Source organism: Urocitellus parryii, chromosome 6 (assembly GCF_045843805.1).
Source record: "Urocitellus parryii isolate mUroPar1 chromosome 6, mUroPar1.hap1, whole genome shotgun sequence".
In the NCBI taxonomy this organism is placed as follows: domain Eukaryota; kingdom Metazoa; phylum Chordata; class Mammalia; order Rodentia; family Sciuridae; genus Urocitellus; species Urocitellus parryii.
Genome location: NC_135536.1, coordinates 92,780,498 through 92,803,140, shown reverse-complemented (window position 1 = coordinate 92,803,140; position 22,643 = coordinate 92,780,498).

Genomic DNA, 22,643 nt, shown 5'->3' with positions numbered 1-22,643 from the left:
TTCTTCTATTTATTTTGCACTTCACACAGGACTCTGCATAAATATATGCAGAATTCATATTTTTTGTCTAGAGTTTAGAGTTCACAGGGAGACTCATATTTTCATTTCCATTTCTCCTTGATACATATGTCAGAACATAAGTTACTTTTTCATTTCATAGCTTGAAGAAAATACAGGCAGTAGCCACTATACCCTATCATGACTAGTGACCCATAATCCTTTAAAGCCACCTCTGTCACATAGCATACTGTAGGAACTACACTTTTCACTAACATCCAATTCTCCTCTACTTACAGGTGCACAGGGTGGTTATATTTGCCTGCTTTGAAACTAAGCACGGCCATACAACTTTCTTGGGCAATGAAGTATGAGCAGAAGTGACGTTACTTCATCTCACACTGCCTAATTCTGATGTGCCAATCTCCAGCTCTCTCTTCTCTTGCAATGATCCTGAAATTACCCGGGGATGTAGGATTGTCACAAGATTGAAGCAGTGAACTAACATATGGAGGTTATCAGCCTTCTGGAGGCAATATATGGGAAAAAAATAACACACACACACACAAAACACACACACACACACACATAGAGATTGGTGTAAAGCCATGTAGATTTAGAGGCTATAAAAATCTGGAACAGTATTTATATTATAAATGCCTTATGATACATTTTTTCCATAACAAGTTCCTTCTGCCAGGAATTATGTCTGAAGCATCATTATCTCCAGTATCTTGCCATAATAGTCATTAACTCAGATAATATTTCTAGAATAAAAAAGAAATAATCTTCATTGTCATAGGAAATGTGATAATATTCTCATGATGCTAAGTGAGATAAGCCAGAATCAAAAAAATCAAGCATCCTATGTTTTCTCTCATACATGAAAACTAGAGAGAAAACAATAAAGAAAAAGGAATACACCAGTAGAATAAAGGTTATTGGGAGGAGGGAAGGGAGGCACAGGGGAATAAAATGACCAAAATATGCTATGTACATGTATGATGTATCATAGTGAATTCCACGGTCATGGATAAGTACAATGCACCTATAAAAAATGTGATCATGTTCTCCACTACAACATGGCTTTTACTTCACCATTTAGAATTAGAGTTCAGCCTTGGGACTATGGAGCCTACTACACTTTCATCAATCTGAAGTTTTTCTTAAAGCTATAAAGTAATCATAAACTGGCCCAGTAAGGAGGGACCCAAATTAAATCTAACGTATCTTCTCAGTCTCATCTTGGCTTAACTTGTACCCACTTCATCTTTTCTTCTGAAGATAATTTTCTTCTTATTTTAAAAACTGCCTTTTGCACTATTGTTTAGATTCTGTTCCTCCCATACTAACTTCACAGTAGGAGGCCATTTCCTCAGCTCCTCCACCATCTCAATCCATTCAGCAAGACTGTCAAGGAAAAAAAAAAAAAAACCTTTCACATCAGCTCTGTGTGCAGATTGGGTATAATAGATTTAACTAAGGTGCTTGCATTGCATTACTCGTGTTTCCAAAGCTCTCATGACTCCTGTTTTCTAATTCTTAATTTTCTTCTTACATGATTAAGGAAGATGAGAATGCAGATTAAGTCTGATATAAGAAGCTGAAAGTGTAAATTAAGAAAGGTTTACGATTGTTGCTCATTTCCAACTTACCCAGAACATTGGGCCAATACCACCTAATCTAGGTTGTATTACCAGTGCACGATTTTTCTCCAGCTCAACAAATTAGAAGTTCTTAGAAAGTAGGCAATATTTATGCACGAGAAGAATACATAGAAAGGTAATATCATGTACTAGAAGTAATATGGACCTAAGTTCGATAAACCAGTATTCAGATTAGAAACCTACCAGGTACTTGCTGTGTGGGACAGTGAAAAAATTGCTTATATGACATAAGAAGAAATTTTCTTTTTCTGAATTTTTTTTGCTTTAAACACACACACACACACAATTTGTTCTCAGTCAAATTATACTATATACATGATATATTTCTCTATTTGAAAGAATTTGTTTTCTTTAGCAATGGTTTATAACTTTAATGTGTAGATTTTTTTTACATATCTTAAAAATTTATCAATAAGTATTGTACTTGTGAAAATTTTCTATTTTGTTTTATGTTTATGTCATTTTATAAATATTATTTTATCGTAATTGTTAGACTATTTAACTCAAAAGGCAGATATTGTTAGACTACCACTAGAAGCTAGACAAACTATATTTTGTCTACAAAACGTGCTTTGAATACAAATATGCAATAAGTTGAAAATAAGATAAGTGTTTACAGTGAAGATAAGTGTGTTGTATTGGTTATATTTATATTACAATAAGGAAGAAAACATATTTTCAATAAATAGTGCTGGAAAACGGGTATTTTATGGGAAAAAAAATTATGTCAGTTCTTATCTCACAACATAAACAAAAATTTTCTAAAAATGAAATTGAATATTAATTCTAACACTTCTAAAAAAGAAGAAAATACTTGTGATATCAAAGTAAACTAATTTTTTGATAAAAAACAAAAAATATTAATCATAAGATTGATAAACTAGCTTCACAGGAATTAATTTTTTTATCTTTGGATGTCATTTTTAAAAAATTGAAAAACTAAGTCAAAGAATGGGAAAAAATCAAAATCCATATGTATAACAATGGACTGGATAAACAATATATAAGAATTGTTTCACCTCAAATAAGGAAGTAAAAATATAAAAATGGGTAAAATGTTTGAGCAGATACTAAACAAAATATGATATTCAAATGACAACCACAGAAAATATTGCTCAATATCATTAGTGATAAGGGAAATGCAAATTAAAACCACAATGAATGACTACTGTTCATACAGTAAAATGGATAAAATTAGAAAGACTGATAATAACAAGTGTTGGTGAAGATATAGAACTCACACAATGCTTATAGGACTATAAAACAATAAATAACTGTTGGGGAAAAAAATTGGCAGTTTCTTAAAACCTTAAATGTGCACTTAGCCCAGCAATTCTACTCCTGGAAATTTACTGAAAAGAAATGAAACATTCATCTACATTACAATATGTCTAAGAATATTTACAGCTAGTCATGGTGGTGCACACCTATAGTCCCAGTGGCTCAGGAGGCTAAGGCAGGAGAATCTCAAGTTCAAAGCCAGCCTCAGCAAAGGCGAGGCACTAAACAACTCAGTGAGACCCTGTTTCTAAATAAAATACAAAATAGAGCTGGAAACGTGGCTCATTGGTTGTGTGCCCCTGAGTTCAATCCCTGGTACACTCCCCACCCAAAAAAGAATATTTACAAGAACTTATTTATATTAGCCCCAAATGAAAGCTACATGAATATCAAGAGAGATAAATAGATTATTATGTATGTATAGAATAGGATAATACTCAAATGAAAAATGAAATTCTGATGACTATATTATCCATTATATATAAAAGGATGACTCTTTTAAATTTTTTTTCTGAGTGAAAAAGGCTAGATTTTAAAAAGTAAATGGCCTATGATCTATTTTTAAGAAATTATAGGGCTGGGGTTGTGGCTCTTCGGTAGAGTACTCGCCTAGCACATCCGAGGCTCTGGGTTTGATCCTCAGCACCACATAAAAATAAATAAGTAAAATAAAGGTATTGTGTCCAACTACAACTAAAAAAAATTTTAAAAAAGAAAGAAATTCTAGAACACACAAAAATAAACTATATTGACATAAATGGATTGGTGGTTCTGGGATCAAGTGTTGAAGGAATTAGTAGGGAAAGGGCATTAAAAAATTACAGTGATGGGAAATGTACTATATTTTAAGTGTGGAAGTTGTTACACAGTGTTTAAAAACTCATCAAAATATACACTGAAAATCTTTACATTTTATTGCATGTAAATAATATTTCCACAAAGTTAAACTCATCTTAGACAATAATATATAGGAATATTTCCCATAGTGCCTCTGGAAATTAAGGATTAAAATGAAGTGGCTTCCCACATCCTGAGAGATAAGTTAGAAAAATATTTTTACCACAACCAACAAATTTGTTTCTCCTGGCTCAGAGATCTTAGTTCCTGGTGAATAATGCTACCACCAGAAGAGACAGCTGTGTTTCTATGTAAGTTGGAATTTGATTCTTCCATGAGTCCACTTTGAACCACTCATGCCAATGAATCCATAAGCAAAGAAGGGGGTTACCTTGTCAGTTGAAGTGATGTTGAGTTTTGAAGGGGGAAAATCAGGCTTCAGTTACAGGCAATACACTAAAGGACATGTTAATAATTCCACGCCCTACAATAAAAGGCAATGTAAAACTGCAACCGTGAAACGAGTTAAATTATTAATGGCTCTTGTTTTTCTGGAATGAAATATTGGATCATCCCATCAGGCAAGGAACCACTGTGAGCTGAGGTGCTTGCTGAGAACAAAAGGAATGTGGAAGGGGTAGTGGAAGAAGACAATTTTAAAGACCAGCTATGACCATGTTAGTAGTGATAAAAACAAAAACTGATATTTATTAATGTCTTTATTATTTTGATATAGACAAAATTATGGATATATAAACCATTTTCCCCTTTTGCTATTTCCCATAAGACATGTTAAAATTCAGTTAATTTTTGTCTAAGTACAGGAATGCTCACCTAAAAAGAAATGAACATCCTCTAAAGATGTTACAAATACTGTACCTTATTTTGGAAAAAAGTTAGTGAAGAAGTGAGTTATGAATAACAGCAGTGTATGTGGATGCTGTCTTAACAATGAGTGGACTGTGATGTCTTTGGACTTTAGCTAAGCTGGAATTAAGTGTCCCATTTTTTCCCTGTATATTTCTGGGTTAGCAGTGTCCATTTACCTTGGAAAGCAGAAATGAAGAAGCAGTGACTTTTATGCTCTGACGGCTATTGGAGGGCTGTGGCAATCTGTCCGCTCACGCAAGTGCACTTTTATCCATCTATTGGCTTTTGTTGTTGATGTGGGCAATACCCAGACCCGAACTCCTCAAGCTCCCCTCAGAACTTTCTCCTCAGCTTCTCCAAATCACACATGGTACTTCTGCAGATACATGCATACGTAGCACTTTGTCAAAAAAACACTTGCTTCTTCCATAGGTCACTGGCATCATAAAGCCTGGAAGTGATAAGAGATAGGTGTGGGTTTTAGCTCATCCCAAGTGTTCCTGTTGCTCTTTGCTCCTCTACTTCACATCCACAGTCTCTTCCTGCCAGCCCAGTTTACCCAAAGTCTCCCTCTATCAGTATATTTCTAATTCTCTAGGGATTTGCTATTAACAATTCTCTAGGGATTTGCTATTAATAATGTAAGAGTTCAATTAATTTAATTGTCCATGAAAGCACCATTTTAAAACCAGGAAGAGATTTTGTAACTCTCTGATGTCATTTTTTCATTTGAAAACTTAGTATGCATTTCTTGAGTTGTAATATAACCATATGATAAAAAACACAAATTTTTAGGAAGAGCTGAGGAGAGAATGTATAGGAGAGTGCTTGACATCATGCTCTAAAGATGGGACACAAAAGATAATATGTAAGTTCCACTATAAAAGAGGGGCCACAGGGTCAGGACTATGGTGAAACACATAAAAATAAAAGCATTAGATGCTATATAAACTAGTATTGCATTTGCTGTATTTATAGAGTTAATGGTACTTACCAATACATCACTCAGTGTCTATTTGAGAACATACACTTAAGAAGTTTTACTTAGACTAAAGTCCAAGGGGAAAAACCTTTCTCCTCAAAAACTGATAAGACTTTTTTTCTTATTAAGAATAAAAGTCATATAATCATATCTTCATCCTTTTTTCTCTGGCCACTTGAATTCTCTAAATCACTTTTTAAAAATTAATTTCAGAAACACTTTTTCCCTGTTCTATATTTTCTTGGCTTTTTTTCTTTGCCAGTGAATTATATTTTTATAAATTAAGATATGCAGTCTTATAAGCTACTAGAAATATTTATTAAAAGAATTGAAAAAATTAAATTAAGGCATAAATAAATGAATGAATGAATAGCAACTAAATTCAATAGATCTTGTTCTAATGAATAGTCCTAAGCAAATGACTGAATTTATACTGTTAATGCTAAAAACATATCTGCTCAATTCATTTTTTATTTGTAAAGAGTCTTCATCATTTAAGACCATGTTAGCTAATCTATTTCACTTAGAAGAATGTATTCTAAAAGGCATGCTGAGAATTATATTTGATGATGGATGTATTTGACACTCAACCAATTCCCCTATCTCTACAGTGTATGTTTCTTTTATGTAGGCAAATAATAGAATTGTTTCTGACCAAAGAATTATTGTCATGAAGGTCAGTTCCAGGCACTGTTGACTTATGTTTCTATAGTTCTCTCCTCATTTACAGAACATTCATTCAATATATTTTAATTTTCAGATGTTTTTCAGTTTTTGTCTTAGTTAATATTACATGATATGGTCTAAGATAATAGTGAAACTGGGAGAAATCTGAGCACATTGATAGGTCTAATGGTCAGTTCATCTCAACTCACCCAACATGGCAGTTGTCTGTTTCACTGTGAAACAGTCTCATGTTTTCCATATCAGCATTACTTTAGGGTATGAACTCTACCAATAGCAGTACCACCATCATTCCTGATTCTTCATGTTCTAGTGCTGTTAGCATTCAGATTAAAGGAATGCCATTTAACTTAATGAGAAGTCTATTTACTGCCCCCTTTAAGTGCCTATCTTCCTTCCTAAACCTGCTGCAAGGCATGTTGGCAGCCAGTAAACTGAGAATTTAAAAAGATTTTTATTTCATGTGCCTTAAACTGAATAGCTCTTTACTGGCATTCTAAAGTAGAGGGATATATAATCCTGTTGTGTTCTTTGTCTTCTTTCCTCACATCTTAGTGACTTCCATAATGTTCCTATAAAGTGGTTTATCCAGTAATCTAATAACTCTGTACCAACTTTTCAGCTCTATTTGTGTTTTGATAAATTATTTGGATTTTTTTTAAGGAATGCAAGTTTGGGTACCATTGTTATGGCTGAAAGGAAACCACAGTACCTGATTACATCTCAGGTAGATGTTATATTACAAGGGTTTGAATGCCTTTTGATATTTAGATGATTGAAGTTTACAATAAGAAAGCACAAATTCTAAGAAATTATGTAGCTGTTGAAATGGAGCTGCCATTTTCTAAAGTATAACACCCATTTCTTGTCATGAAATTTTATTCAAGATACTGAACTGCAAACCACAGAGAATGAGATATTGGCAAGGAGATGCTGTAGAAAGAACAACAACAAAGAAAAAATCCTGATGGATTCTTTAATCATATAAGTCACTGGTGAACAATAAAGCACTGTTAAGATTGCTTTAGAAATTAGGTCTTGACCTGACTTTTTGAAAAATAGCACAAAGTAAATTGAAAACATAAATGGATACGTGTTTTTGAGAGAGGCTGGAAGAACTGCCTTTCAGTATAATGAAGATGAAGGATGTTCGTTCTATCAAAGACAAACATTAAAATTAATGATAGCAATCCTAAAAAGGATGAGTTATTCAATTTTGGGAGTATATATCATATAGTCACATCATTGGTATGTATACTAAGGGTGTTCTTCTACTCAGAATCTAGTATGAATAAGATGGGCAGAACCAAGCCAGAAGAGCATCCAGTTTGTCCAGTCAATTGCCCTGTCAATTTGAGGATGCAAAGGAGATGTGATGTGCCCGTAACAGTTCACATCCATAGCAGTGCTATTCCATCATGATGCCAGCCCTCACTTCTTTGGCCCTTTTCACTACCTATCTGACTCCAAATTTATGGGTGTTTTTTCCTGGAGTCATCCAGAGACTGGTGAGCTGGCCCAATGCATAACCCCAGGCAAGACTTCCCCACCTCCCCTCTGCCTTCAGTCTGGTGTTTAAGATTCAGTCCCACAAAGGGCAATGCTGCATCATGTATTATTGTGTTGGCTGCTTCCATGCACATTGTTCTTTTAGTTTCAGATGCGAAACGGAAAACAGTACCTGATCCCCTGGGTGTTCCTGTCACAGTTGGTATTAGGAAGCAGGTGCTTCAGTAGCCCTAACAGTCATCAGAGCAGCCTGGTGATGTCAGCATTTGCATGAGCTAGACTCAGAAAGGAAACACAAATTAAAGAGAGGATAGTTTCAATCAACAAACAAAAGTTGGGTTCTTTTCAAGCCAATAATATTCTGATCCACCTAAAGATAATTAAAGCTTGAAGTTCAAGTAAGAAATAATTAAAATTGCCCAATAGTATGATGGTTATAAGTTTTACATTATTTAAATTCTTCTTGATAACATCATATTGTGCAAAGTGACGTTTATTTATAATTTATTTTTTTAAATAATAGAGATCTCAGACTAATAAATCTTCCTAGGACTCTGTTAATTAAAGGCGGCTCAGTTTAGTCTGAGCCATTTAGCACCCTGAGCTACAGTTTCTATAACTGTGAAGCTGAAATAATATATACTTTGTAGAATTGTTTTAAGTATTTAAGATAGTATTAATAAGCCAACAGACCATAAGTTCTTAGTAATACATTTACTATTATTAGATTAATATTACTGTAACATGTTTATATACACATATGCATGTATGTAACATTTTTAAATTACTCTGATATATCTTCGTATAAATAAACACTATATATTGGTGATATTGGTGTTTATATGTGTGACATATAAGTACCATATAATGGTGATATGTTTCAAATATAATGATGGACATTCCCCATATAGCCATCTTCTGTGTCATTATGTCACTTTGCCTATTTCTCGCTTCTCTCCACCCCCAAGTCCCTCCATGTTCCCTTTTTATTCAGAAAGCTGAAAGCTTGTCTGGTCCCCCAGTTCGTGTGAATAAAGAGAGGAGAAATGGGGAAATCCCCAGATCCTTCAAGTGCTTTTGTAAAATATGTGACATTGTTCCTTTCAATCTTTTTCTTCAGCCTTAAGTGACATTAACACAGGAAGATCACAGAGAGGCATATTTTTATGTGAATACCAGTCTTCACTTGAAACACTCCTTTTTCTTCCCAGTGTGCTCAGACTTTGCTCTGCCTTACAGCTTCAGGCAGTTGTGCTGCCCTGGGGATGGTTGTGTTCATGTCAGTTGGGGCCTCACTGGCTGAATTCCTTTGATGACACAGCCCCAGTCATAAAACTGGAATCATTAGATAAAAGATACCCTCACTTTCCCCGGATTGATGGACTTCATAAGATTATTGAATTGATACCCTCGGTTTTTTCTGAAGAAGCCCCTTTTCCCCTCAATTCCTCTACACTTGTTGGAATTGCCTCCTTTCCTAATATCACTTCTGAGCCTGATTCATTTGAATATTTTATAGCTTTAAATTTATTTTACATATTTTACACATTGGTTATCAGTAATATTTACAGTTTAAAATTACTCCAAATACAAAGAAACCTCAATTATAAAAAGATAGTTATACAAATCTATTTATTTTCAAAATGGTCTGTCAAGGATCACTTTAGTACCTGTCAGACAAAAGAGATATGTTTTCATATAAAACCCCCCTTGAATCCATATAGAATTGAAAGAGCTAAAAAACCTAATGGCATCACATGAGAATTTCATCTCAGGAGTTGTAGCTTGTTGTGTGTGTATATATGTGTGTGTTTGTCTGTTTGTCTCTTAATAACTTAATATCACAGGGGTCCCCTTCCCTTCTCCCCCTCTCTTCAAATACTAAATCAGAGCCTCATGCTTTTTTAATCCAAGATCTCAAAACTTCAGACTTCATCTCATTTATCATTTAAAATAACCCTATGAGGTAGGCTGTGTTGGCCTCAGGTTAGAGATTTCAAAACAAGGCTCAAAAAGTTAACTAACTTTTACCTCAGGTGAAATTAATATGATGCAGAACCAGGATTTGAACCAAGTTCCATCTGGTACCAAAGGCCACATTCATTCCATACTAGTATTTTTCCAAAGATCATTAAAATGATAGTTATTTTCATCTAGAGAAGTCAAAAATTGGGAAAAGTCTCTTACAGAGGGTATAATAGGGATATTTACAACTGGAGAAAGATATATTTTAGAAAACCACCAAGTGTATAAGCACAGAAACATCCATGGAAACATTTGAGCTGTAAATGAAGAATAGCAAACCATTCTGTTTAGTTATTTCATCTAATGTGGGGGACAAAATTAGAGAGGAATTTGGAAAAGGATGCTTTTCCAAAATATAAGGAAAGCACTTCAAGTTTGGGAGAACGGTCAGCCAACTATCAGAGTGGTCTGAGAATAGCAACAAGGACTTTTAATGAGATAGAGACCCTGGAAAAGAAGAGTGGGAATACTGGAGAAGTTAGCAAGTCAAATAGGGAGTGGGAAGTTACTGCACTTGTTTTTCCTAATGGCTCAAGCTTTACCTACAAATTTTTGTCAGTATCTAACTGTTGTAAGAAAAATAGAAACTGTAAATTTTTATCAGGAAGCAATTAGAAAGTTTGAGCCAATACTGTGAGAAGATAGTGCCATTCTAACTCAAAGTCACAGAAAGTGAAAATAAATACTATCCCGGAGAGAGACGGGGGAAGGGGAAAAGCAAGTGAAGTTGACAGATGAAGCTGCACAATTAGCTTGATATATTTTAAGCTAAAATTTAATTTTGGAAAGAAAAAGGAAATGCAGTGGAAAGCCATAGGGCTCTTTAGTGATTTATTCAAAGGACAAAGGAGACCCACACTGGCTCTTGGTTGGGTTATAGACTGCCCTGCAGCTGTTCACTACCTGCCTGCACTTTGTGCTGGCATCAAGGATAAAGTAAAGTGCGAATTAAACTGAAAGCACACATATAAAGCAAGTCCATACAATTTAGATAAAAGGTGATAACATTGAATAAAATAAACAAGATGAAACAGCCAGCTAAAAATTCAGACTAGATAAGATATACTAAAAAAAAGATAAGAATAAAACAAAAAAGATTAAGGAAGTTTAAAGTAAATAAGCAAATATTGACTAAAAGAGTGCACTGCGAAGATAGATGACTTAAGGTTGACAAATTCGTCCATAGAAATAGCCTTTAATAAAGGATGGGAAAGTGTGACAGAACTCAGCACAAACTGACCTTTCCAGCCTTTACTCTGCTTCATCCTCCCTTTGAGGCTGGGGGAGGACCCTGGCAAATGTACTAAAGAGAGGAAATCTGGAAATATTTGTCCTTTAGGAAGAAGGCTTTCATTTCCAACACTTGGGCTTCTTTACATATTTGGCAAACAGTATGAATAGCACAAATCCAGTTGACTTTTTTCTACCAATAATTTTTTTTCTACCGATTTTCCCCTAAGTCAGTGAAGTCACAAACAAGGAGATGAATTGAGAATATTCAGCAATTTATTGAATGTGGGTAAACAAAGAAATGGAAGAATTAAAGAAGGTTCCAGTGTTACAAGTCTTCATCCAAGCCTACTGTAGGTGTCAAGGGAGATTTTAAAATGTGAGCTGTGTTCCTGTCTTATGGTAAAGCCGTTGATACTGAAAGAGAGCAGCTCACAGAAAAAAAATCACTTGGAGACAATCAACAGCAACAACTGGAAAAACCATTTGTGATCATAATTAATTCAATTGTTGGAAACGAACTGCCCTTTTGATAACAAATCTCATAGAGTCATTGATGACTCAAAAATCTTGGTTAGTTACCAATCCTGCAATAAAGTTGAAGCTCTATTTGCCCAATGGAAAACAAAAAGCAGCAGAATTGATGATGGTTGTTTGTAGTTTCAGCAAGGAATATGAAAATATGGGTCTAGAATGAGCCTGCTGAACTTGGCCACTGACTCAGCCATTTTTTAGCTAGATAGTCTCAGAAAAGATACTTCAACCTTTTTGCACCTTAAGTTCTTCATCTGTCAAGTGGGGATCATGCCAGCATTATTAAGAGGAGCAAATGCATTAACTGGTGTAAAGTATTAATCCACGAACAGCCTGGTGCATGAAATGTGCTCAATGAGTGCTTGTTGTTATTTTTGTTGTTAAAAGGGCTTGCTTGATGTTTGAATAAAAGCATAGCTGAAATATCTAGAATTCAAAATGTAAAGCAGCACCGAGGTAACAGCTATAAGCTCAAGACAAATGGAACCAAAATTTAAAAAAAAAAAAAATGTAACCTTCAGACAAAATTTCTAATATCAACAGCTGACCTTTTTTAAGAAACTTTCGACAAAATGTCAGTTAAAGATAAAGGGCACAAAAATAATAAGAGCTAGCATTTATTGCATGCATACTATGAGCCAGGCATGGTTCTAAGCATTTTACATTTATTAGGTTATTGATCCTGATATAATGTTATGAGGTAGGTACTATAGCTCAGTTTACAGAAGAAAAGTGCAGAGTGGTTAAGTAACTTGCTGGAGGTCAACACTTAGTGGAGGAGCCAGGATGCAAATATAGGCATGAAACTGCTTGGTTTACTAAACCTTCTGAAAGAATTCTACTGCCCTAATAAAGTAAATTTTAATTTGCCCCTATCCCCAGAAGACCACATTTATTGGGTGGATAGTCTTTCCTATAAACTATTGTCCTTTTGGATTCTTTAATTAAAACTTCTGTTTTTATGAGCTTTAATGATGTGGCTCTGGGTTTCTTTTCTTTTTCCCATTCTGTCTTCCTGGGCTGTGTGTGAGCCATAACTAGAGCCAAATACAGCTAATTCTAGATTAGGATCTCCACAAAAAAAGAGAGTTGATTTTATTTCAAAGACTGTTAGAAGATTTTTTCCCCATAGCTTTATTGAGGTGAAATTGAAGTACAATAAAATGCATATATGCAATTTAATAAGTTTTGACATGTATATAACCAATACAATCATTATAAAAAGCATTTCTATTAATTTGTTTTAAATTTAAAATCATGCAAACTGTGTTTTCTGCATGATTTATTACATTAGAAATCTAGATTAAAGATTTTGCTTACTTTTGAAATGTGGAATTCACACACACACATACATACATACAATACTATACATTGCTGAAAATAATCATTCTGAAATCAACATATATGTTTCCAAAATTGTTCAAAACCAAAATTTTGATTAACTAGCCACAGACTTTACCTGGAATGTCTCTCTCTCGTTTTCATTGGCATTTCTAATTCAACTCACTTATTTTCAGCCATTCCCACCCTCTCCTGCCATCCCACTCTGTAGACATTAAAGTATAAAATAATATCCTCTGGAACAAAGCAGAGGGGAGATAATTACCCTAGGATGAGCAATCTGCTTTTAGCAAGATACCTTTGAGAAGTGTAAAGAAAACCTAGATGAACCGAGAATACACCAATTTGGAATGGAATAAAATGATGACTACATCACACAGAGAAGCTCTGGCACAAAAATAGCAACAGAATATTGTAATTACCATCCCTGCCCACTGATTTATGGAACAAGGTTCTAGGGGCCCCACAAAACTAGAATCCCAAAGGCACAATGCAGCACTACCTAATCAATTCAGAGGGTGACCCCACAGCATCAGTCAATGGAGGTTGGCGGTCATTTAAAATTTACTGTGAAAGAAGAGCTTTTAAGGAGGCCCTTAATCAAATGTAATTAGTCTGGATGGTGATGGAGGATCCATTTAGCCATGCTTAAGTGAAGTAATACAAAGTAACCTTAATTGGGACTGGCCTTGGGGCATCTTATTTACCAAATCAAATTCAGTTTGCTTCAAAATGTTAAAAATGCCACCTGAGCAATTTCTTTCCGTTGCTTACCTAACCTGATCCTGACCCATTGCAATGTCCAAAAGGTCCCTGTGGTTTGTCTCTCCACATGCTACCTTACAGTTACAAAGAGGCAAAACATAACACTTGAACTGGCAACACTTAATCATTTTCTTTCTGATTTTTTTTTTGTTTCTGATAGCAATAAATTTGAAAATTCTAGCAAATCATTAAAAAATTAACACACCCCCAAAAGCTATTGTTAATATTTTGAGATGTGGCCTTCCTGTTAATTTTTCCTCTGCCTTTAAAAAAAAAAAACAAATTGGTGGTATCACAAGCTATTCTTCCCTGTGTATATATATATATATATATATATATATATATATATATATATATATATATTGAGACTTTCCCTACTTCAAGAAATTCACAAGGCCTCCAGGAGAATCAGGGTTCTTATAAAAGAAAGGCAAAGAAACTGTAAACTGGGACACTTTGGTCTGCTTGACCTACAAAGTAGGCAGTTAAGAAGAAACCAGAAAAAAAAAAAAAAACCCAGAGGAGATAGGTAGAGTTTGTGACAAGACACCAGACTGGGGAGGAAAAAGGAGATTTGAGATGCCCACCCATTGGGGAACTAATTGAGTTCACTGAGAGTTGGGGCCAGTCTTGGGTGAAGTGGGGGTGGTGAACGGATGACCAGACTGGAGGGATGTAGGTAAATAGTCAAGTCAGAATTGAGAGACTACCTTCCTCCTCCTCCTCCTCCTCCTCCTCCTCCTCCTCCTCCTCCTCTTCCTCCTCTTAGTCCATCAACTCTGAGGAGCTGAGCCAAGGTCTGCAGGGCTCCTGTGCCAGGGAGCCATCAATTTTTCCATCTGTGCTAAGGAGACCATTTAGCCAGTCTTCTTCCTCTTGGGAGAGGGACTTCCAATCATAGCAGAAGGAAGGCTAGCTAGCCAACAGTGATCCTTGGGAAGTTTGCATTTTCCAGCTTCAGACAAAGGTGAATAACTTACATTTTCATAGCTTGTTGTGAATTTTGTAAGTCAAACTGGATGCCATTTTGTTTTTGTGAAAAGATTTTAATTTCCTTTGAGCGGCTCAGGAGAATAAGCCCAGAGGAGTCCCTTGATGTCTGAAGTGTTTTGAAATATATGTATATTCTTCATTTAAACCTGAAATGACTGGATTGTAACTTTAATTAACATGAGGCAGATGACTCAGAACTTCACAGCTTTTTGTCATCATGATCATATTGTACCCAAGAATATTATTCTGAGAGCTGCACAAAAATGATTTTGAATGTGTTTGACATACAGTAACAAACATCAGGTTGACAGACATATGGTAAAAGATATGTATGGGTGCATATGGAGAGAGCTAATGGCGTCATTTGTTCAGACTCATATCCCTTGGGTACCAGTCAGTTCAGTCTTCAGCTCAGGCAAATTGGAGCTCTGTGTGAGAGAAGAGCTTCCTTCACCCTGACCCACGTTGCTGCAGAAATGACATTCATCAGCTCCAATGCATTTCCCTGTAGGATGCCCATGGGAGTAGAGAGGACTGGCTTGTTACTTCTCTATTTCCCAAGAGGCTGGGCTGGCAGTGGGTTGCTACCTAGCCACGAGAGCTTGCCTCAAGGGAAGTAAGCAAATCTACTCTCTAGCTCAAAAGAAAAAAGAAAAAAAAAAAAAAAAAACAGGCCAGGTTTTCTTTTCCTAATATGTACTGGTAAACAGATACTAGTATTTCTGCTGTACCAATGATGGAGTAATAGTACTGGGTTTACAAGCCTTCTCTATAACCTACAAAGCAGTAGCATGTGAATCCAGAAATTTTCATAGCCTGGTTTCCAATGGAAATGTTGAGGCTCCTGCCACTCAGATCTCATCATCTTTTATTTTTTTTCTTTCCCAATTTATTCCTTAGTGTAAACTTTGCACATGGCAGCTGTTCTATGAATTTTCATTCATTAAATAATAAATTGAAGTGTGGCTGTGGTCATGCCACTGTCTCTTGGGACTTACTTGTTCCTTAATAAACAAGGGGCTAGTCTAGGTAATTTCTAAGTTGCCTTTAAAGTACAAAATCTTCCATGGTTATTACACTAGTAGACAACTGTACCTCCTGTTTTTCTGCCCGAAATGCTTTCTTTTCAGGTGGGTATCTTAAATGATTCATGTGATGTCATCTGTAGTATTATACATCCAAAGAAAGAACTTGCTAATTGAACAAGAGGAGCAGAGCAGAACAAGGAAGTCTAAGAGGAAATTATGACAATGTATACTGGGCCAGAGTGAAGGAAAAAGGTTCTTAGTCCTGTGAGCTATCTAATTACAATGCATCACTTGGGGGTCAGGGGTGCTTCATTAAAGCTCAGTCTGGCTTACACAAAATAGCCACGTCCTTGTGCACTCATTCTCCACTTTCCAACTCATTTTCTGATACTAATTTGACTTTCTAAAACCAAGAAAGAGGTTAGGCTTTTATAATCGATGGAAAGCCATATTTTATGGTATCTATTAGTGAACATCACATGTTAAACATCGTGGTAGGCTAAATAATGGCTCCAAAGTTATCCAGGCCCTAATATCTAGAACCTGTGCATAATAACTTATATGGAAAAGAGGCTTTGCAGATTTGACTGAGCTAAGGATATTGAAAGAGGGAGATTATTCTTCATTATCTGGGTAGGCCCTAAATGTAATCCCATGTGTCTTTATAAGAGATAGGCAGAAATTTGACGCAAGAAGGTGGCACTGTGAAGGCTGAAGCAACATCTTATGTCTCTGGCTTCAAAGATAGAGAAAAAGGCCAGAAGCCAGAGGCGGCTATAAAAGCTGCAGCAGCCTCTAGAAGCTGAAAGAAACGAGGAACAAATTCTTTCCAGGATCCTCCTGTGGGGGAAAAAACAGTCCTGCTGAAACCTTCACTTTGGCCGAGTGAAACTGATTTTGGATTTCTGACCTCCAAAACTGTAAAAGAATAAAACTGTATTGTTTTTAGTCACTAAGTTCTTGAGAATTTGTTACAGCAGCCATAAGAAAATAATACAAACCCAAATCCCTTTGTGATTAATGTTAATATTAATGAACCTTTGTCTAAGAGTTTAATTGTCTGATCAAACCTAAAAACAGAAGTAAATAAAATACCTACTTTCTAGACATGCAGACTCTGGGCCATCGTATCATAAATCTAAGAAATCCCCCTGTTCTTCTTAGGCAACACTTTTAATTTTGATTTACATTCTCTTTCGAAGTATAATGGGATACAGTTTTTGCTACTGTGGGCTTCTGGAAAAGACATTGGTTTATTTATTTGCCTATAACTATAAGGAATCTAATAGGATTAAATAAAAATAATCCCAAAGCACCAAGTCTGTATATTAGTAACTAGTTCACCTACTGTAATCCAAATGCATCTATTCTCTCTCGTGTTTTTATTACAGATGCCCTTATTAATCTTCCATAGCATCAGAACCACTCTTTCCTGTCTGAATTGGAGGCTAGCCTAGTATTTCTCAAATCTTAATATGCATATTATGCATATGAATCACCAGGGGACCTTGTTAAAGTGCAAATTCTGATTCTGTAGGTCTGAAACAGGACCCAAGATTCTAAATTGTAATAAGCTCTCAAGTGATGTCCATGCGGCTGGTCTGCAGACCATACTTTGAGTAGCAAGGTACCAGAGCACATTCTGGAAGTCTGGGCCTATGGTAGACTCACATAGACATGTCTAACAACAAATTCATGTGGAATATTTTGAACTCTTGGAGATGTACTTTGAAATACTTTCTCTGGGTGTGTTCTATTCAGCTCATCTTTTCTGGTCCTGGCATTAAGTATCTCCTATATGCCTCTAGCCACTAACACTATTAGATCCTGCCCTGGCCATCTAACAGCTCTTTCCTTATGGTAACTACTGACTTTACAGCACTCTCAGTACTTCTCCTAAATGTCAGTTATTCTCTAGAACCTCTGGAATCTAACCCTGAAGTTTTCTTCTCTATCCTATTCTCATGCATACCTAGGTTGTAAAACCTTGCTCATCCTTTTGTTTAGGTTTGTATCTAGGCAAATATTCACCAGGGTATGGGTCTTATGAGCAGTTATGGGACCAGCATTACCTCAAAAGCCAGCTTGCCTTTGGAGGGTCCCAGCAGCATCCCACATCCTATTTCTACCTCCTCCCTCTTTTAAAACTGCTATTCCCTATTGAATCCCCTATTGATTTCAATTTCTAGTCTGAGTAATGGCTCTGGTCTTTGGTTAATTTATGGAGCACAGACAGCTGGCATACCCTGTGCCCCATAAAGGACCAAATAATTTCCTCCTTCTCCACCTGTTAAGGGTTCTCTCCCACTTAGCAGGCTTCCTCAGACCCCAACAAAGGGCTTCTCAGCTCTCTGCTGCCCTCTCCTGGCCTCCCTCTGCACTGTACTCACCTCAGCCCTGAGAGGGCGAAAACCAATCCCCATCTTCATAGACCCTGAGTGATCTAAGAGCATTAGGAAGCTGATCAAACTAGTAAGTTGAACGGGGCATGTAACTAGCTTTATTGGCATTTTCTTTTAAATAAGAAGTTCAACAGAGATATCTAAGGAGAACATCCTAACAGAATGAAAAAATCACAAAAGCAAGCATAGAGGAGGGAAACTTGGGAGCATATTTTAGAAAGAAAGCAAAGTCCATTTAGCTAATCCAGTGGCTGCAGCCTAGCTGGAAGGATTCCAAGTAATTTTGTTCCCTGGGTTCCTCTCCAGTTCAATTGAACACAAACCTGAGGGTGGTCCTGATTACTTAAATTTTTAATAACCTTCCTGGTGATTCCAGTGAGTATTAAGAACTACTTTGTCAGACTTTAAAGTGTAAGAGACTTGTGAACTAAGAGCTGATCACACTACAGAAAATATTAAATGGCATATTTGTCATTGATAAAGATTTTCCAGGCCTTTTAAAGGACCTATACCCAGCAGACTCCATATTAAATTGTGTCTCGGGTTATAACTTCAATTAACTGATCAGTCAATTCTTTGACCTCACAATGGGACCTGTTCTCTGCCCTGACCCCTATCTTTGCACCGTCCAGACTTCCTCCTCCTCCAGCATTTGCACTAGACCTTCACAGGTGCATCCCCTAACCAGGTGCTGCCCCTTCACCCCATCATGGCAGATCACTCAAGAAAGCCCTGAGCCAGCACACTCCTTCCCACACTCTGCTGTCCCATAGGACCAAACCCAGGAAGTGAAAAACTTGGGATGGGCAAGGTAAGTGGAGTTAAATGATGGAGTGTCACAATGGGTCTCTCTGATACTGTCCTCACCCCTCATGTGGCCCTGTACTGTTCTACTTCCATGAAAGCACTTGTGTCTGCCCTCAGCTCTCACAGTTCATATCTTGATCACCACTCTTAATCAGAAGGCTTTCCTGGTTACCCTAACTCTCCATAGTCAAAATAACCCAGCGCTTCTCTTGTGTCCCATTGTTCCTTTTAACATATTAGAACTTTCTTTCCTTCGAGATGTGAAAGTTCTCTGTTATCACTCAACATTTTTGTGTGTTTACTTAGACTCAAAGCTAATGTCAGCTTCTTAGTATTTCTTTATGACCCTGTAAGGGCTGTGTATGATGCTTTGCACGCTTGCACACAATAGGTGATTAGTTAATATTTGGTGATTGGATTTCCTCCAACTATCACTAGTGCTCCTCAGAAATAAAACCCAAATCCTGTTGAACATCCCTCAATCCTCTGGGCCACTGGCCTTTCTCCCTGTGGTTCACAAGGCTTGCCCAGGCTTCCAGTATTTCTCAGGGGCCAGAAACCACATTCCATACCTGCTCATGCACACAGAATCATTTCAATTCTCTAACCAACCTCAAACAGCCTTTTCTCCTTTCCTGTTTGCTTTTCTTAGCAAGAATATCACTGGCACCCTCAAATTTGCATTTTTAATCAGGCTTTCCATTGGATTTTTACTCTATTATCCTGAGTTCCTCTTACATTTAAGCTACTGCAGAGTGTAAGGGTGGCAGCAGAAATGTAAATAAGAAAGTAATTTGCTTTTCTTCATCTTTAAAAAATCTCTTAAGCCTTAAAGTCATTATAATATGAAGCAATATCACTTTTTCTTCCTTGCATGAAAAGGTTGCCTATATTTTTAAGGTGAAACAAAAGCTCTCCTATGGCAAAAAAAAAAAAAAAAAAAAAAAAAAAAAGCTACCTTATTCTAAGCCTTTTTTAAGAAAAAAAAATTATTAAAATCAGAGCTTTTGCCCAGAGCATACTTTCAAGAGGGGAGGATGGAACAGCACACTTTATTTTTCTCTGCTTTGTTCCACAGTGCCCCAACCCTATAATTTTGGTCCATTATAGCCTGTCCCTGATCCTGAAACAGGATGTCAATTCTATACAGAGATAAATCTCTTTCTGGCCAAGCAGCCCAACTCCAGGCCAACCCCAGCTCTGTAATGCTGACATGCATCTGCTACAGCTTGCCAGGTTTCTTTGTTTCAGTTTCACTTTCTTTGCAACAGGATTCCCAACTCCAAGTGTCTGGTTTCCTCTGTCATCCAAGTGATCCTCCAACCAACTGAACATCCTCAAAAGCTCCCTGCATTTAGGCTCTTTGCTGCCCTCTCTTGATGTCCTTTGACTCTGACACACCAATCTAAGAACCTGAAGTAAATTTGCATCTCTTCCAGTTCTCAGCTACTCCACTACCAAATCGAACTTCCCTGGATGATCTCAGGGTGAACCCGAGCACCTGAAATGGAATACAAATTATCTCTGCTCTTCAAGCGCATTCAAAATGCAAAGAGATCCTCAAATCAAAAACAGAAAGGCAATGAGATGGCCACCGTGGTGGACAGCTGATAGATGTCTGCAGGGAGCTGAGGGGGAGATGGCTCCAGTCCACCAGCTTTGCCAGCTGCTGCAGGCTTTCCATGCCAAGGTGCTGAGTCACATATGCTCCAGTTTCCAAGTCCACAGAATGAGTCTAATATTATCTCTGGGTTATTTAGTAAGTAAATAAGAAAACCAGTTAGTGGTAAGAGTGTGCTCATTAATCTACCTGAGACTGTGCTAAGAACTTTACATATAACCCATCTCTCAATCCTCATAATATTCACAAGTGAGAGATAGCATCCTAATCCCATTTTACTGATGGAAAAACTAGCTATGGAAGCACTTTGGAAAATGTTACAGGGTGCTGCTGTATTTGACTGAGATTTTAACTTAGGGCAATAAAAGGTGAAAGTCAAGAAAAATAGTCAGGTAGTGAATATATGTCCAGAAAGTTGTCAGAAGGAAGGGGTGGGGACAAAGGGACTGAAGTAGACACAGTACAGGGCAAACTGACACTCGGGAAGAAATTGTAGCAGTCACGTAGGGAAAGCCATGGACAAGGCATTGAAGAACACAGCTGCAAGCTCAGCATCCCCATACCTGAGGCTCATTTTGACCAATTATTGCCTACCCTCAGGCACCTCACCTATCTCATCTTTGTAAAATGGAGATAAAAACAAAGCTCACATCACTGGAAATGATACAGATTTTGTATTATACAATGCTTAGCAGAGTGTCTGGCAGACAGTAAGCACTCAATAAGTACTAGCTATAATTACTGGCTTAAACATTTGCAAATCTACAGTTTTTCTCTCAGCAAGGAAGAGCCAAAGTTATATTCCCAGAAAGTCATCTAACAAGTAAACAAAACTGGGCCGTGGAGTTGTAACATTTTTAAACGAAGTAGCAGTTGGGCAGAAGCATATTTGGAGTTCCTAGAATGTAGGATGGCATAGTTAAGGGGAGTTGCAGGTGGCCCAAGGTAGCCCAGGACTAAGAAAATCCAGGGAAAGGAAAATGAAAAATCTGCAGCTTCCTTTCTTTTCTGATCTTTGACTACACACAAATACACATTTACACCTGTTGTACATGTGACTGTTAACACAGTTGAGTAGATTGGCCTCCAACCTCCCCCCTCAAGCCTTCTTCACATTCCAGAAAGAATGCTGACCTTCAATGTTACCCCAGCACATGCCTGGAACCTTGCCTTGCAGCCCTGACAAAGCAGAAGGTCTCAAAAAGCTAATCAACAGCAGGTAAAGCCACTTGACAGGGGGACACTACAGTCAATAAACAGTAATTGCAATGGTGCGTGACAGTGGATGAGAACCATCTGTCTAGCAGGTAGGGTTTAATGCAACTAATTCTTAAGGCAAAATTAGCACATACCTCATGGCTCACTACTGGCTAGCTCCCTTTGCTTTTCACTTCAGAATGGGCACAAAGAGAAGAAGAACTTGAAGACTTCTTGAACCAGTAACTTTGCCAGTATAATTATGTTTGTTACTCCCTAGCTGTTTTTCTGTAGTGTTTTGGAGTAAAATTCTTAAAAAGAAAAAGAACAGTGCACTTACTTCACACATAAAGGAAAAGAGAGGGAGAGCGGGACATTTTTATCGACTTCACAGACTGTCCGTTCCTCAAAGTAATTCCTTAGAAAACCCCTAGCTTCACAATCCAGCCAGTGGAAGGTAACCTTGGAGGCCCTCAAACTTCCTGAGGCTGAATGTGAAGGTGGATTAAGAGGCAAAGGAGAAGAAGAGGAAGTTGGCTGCATGTGTTCTGGTCATAACTCAAACTATCCACCAAATTAGGATTTCTGCATTTTTTCCTGTGTACTTTGTACTTTTTTTTTTTTTTCCAACTCCAAGATGGGCAGGCATTGCAATCTTGAGGAGATAGTTCTTCATTCTAGATCTCTACTGAATTGAAGCTTAACCAACAGCGTGGAATTTGCATCTCCATTACTCTTCTCTGACACCTCCTTCCAAACTCTTAGACTAAAGTTAATTGCTTCTAGCTGGCTCCTTACACTTCAGCTGGAACATCATTTTGGAAAAGTGGTGGCTTCTCCTGAACATCACACCCTGTTCTTTCCAGGAATGGC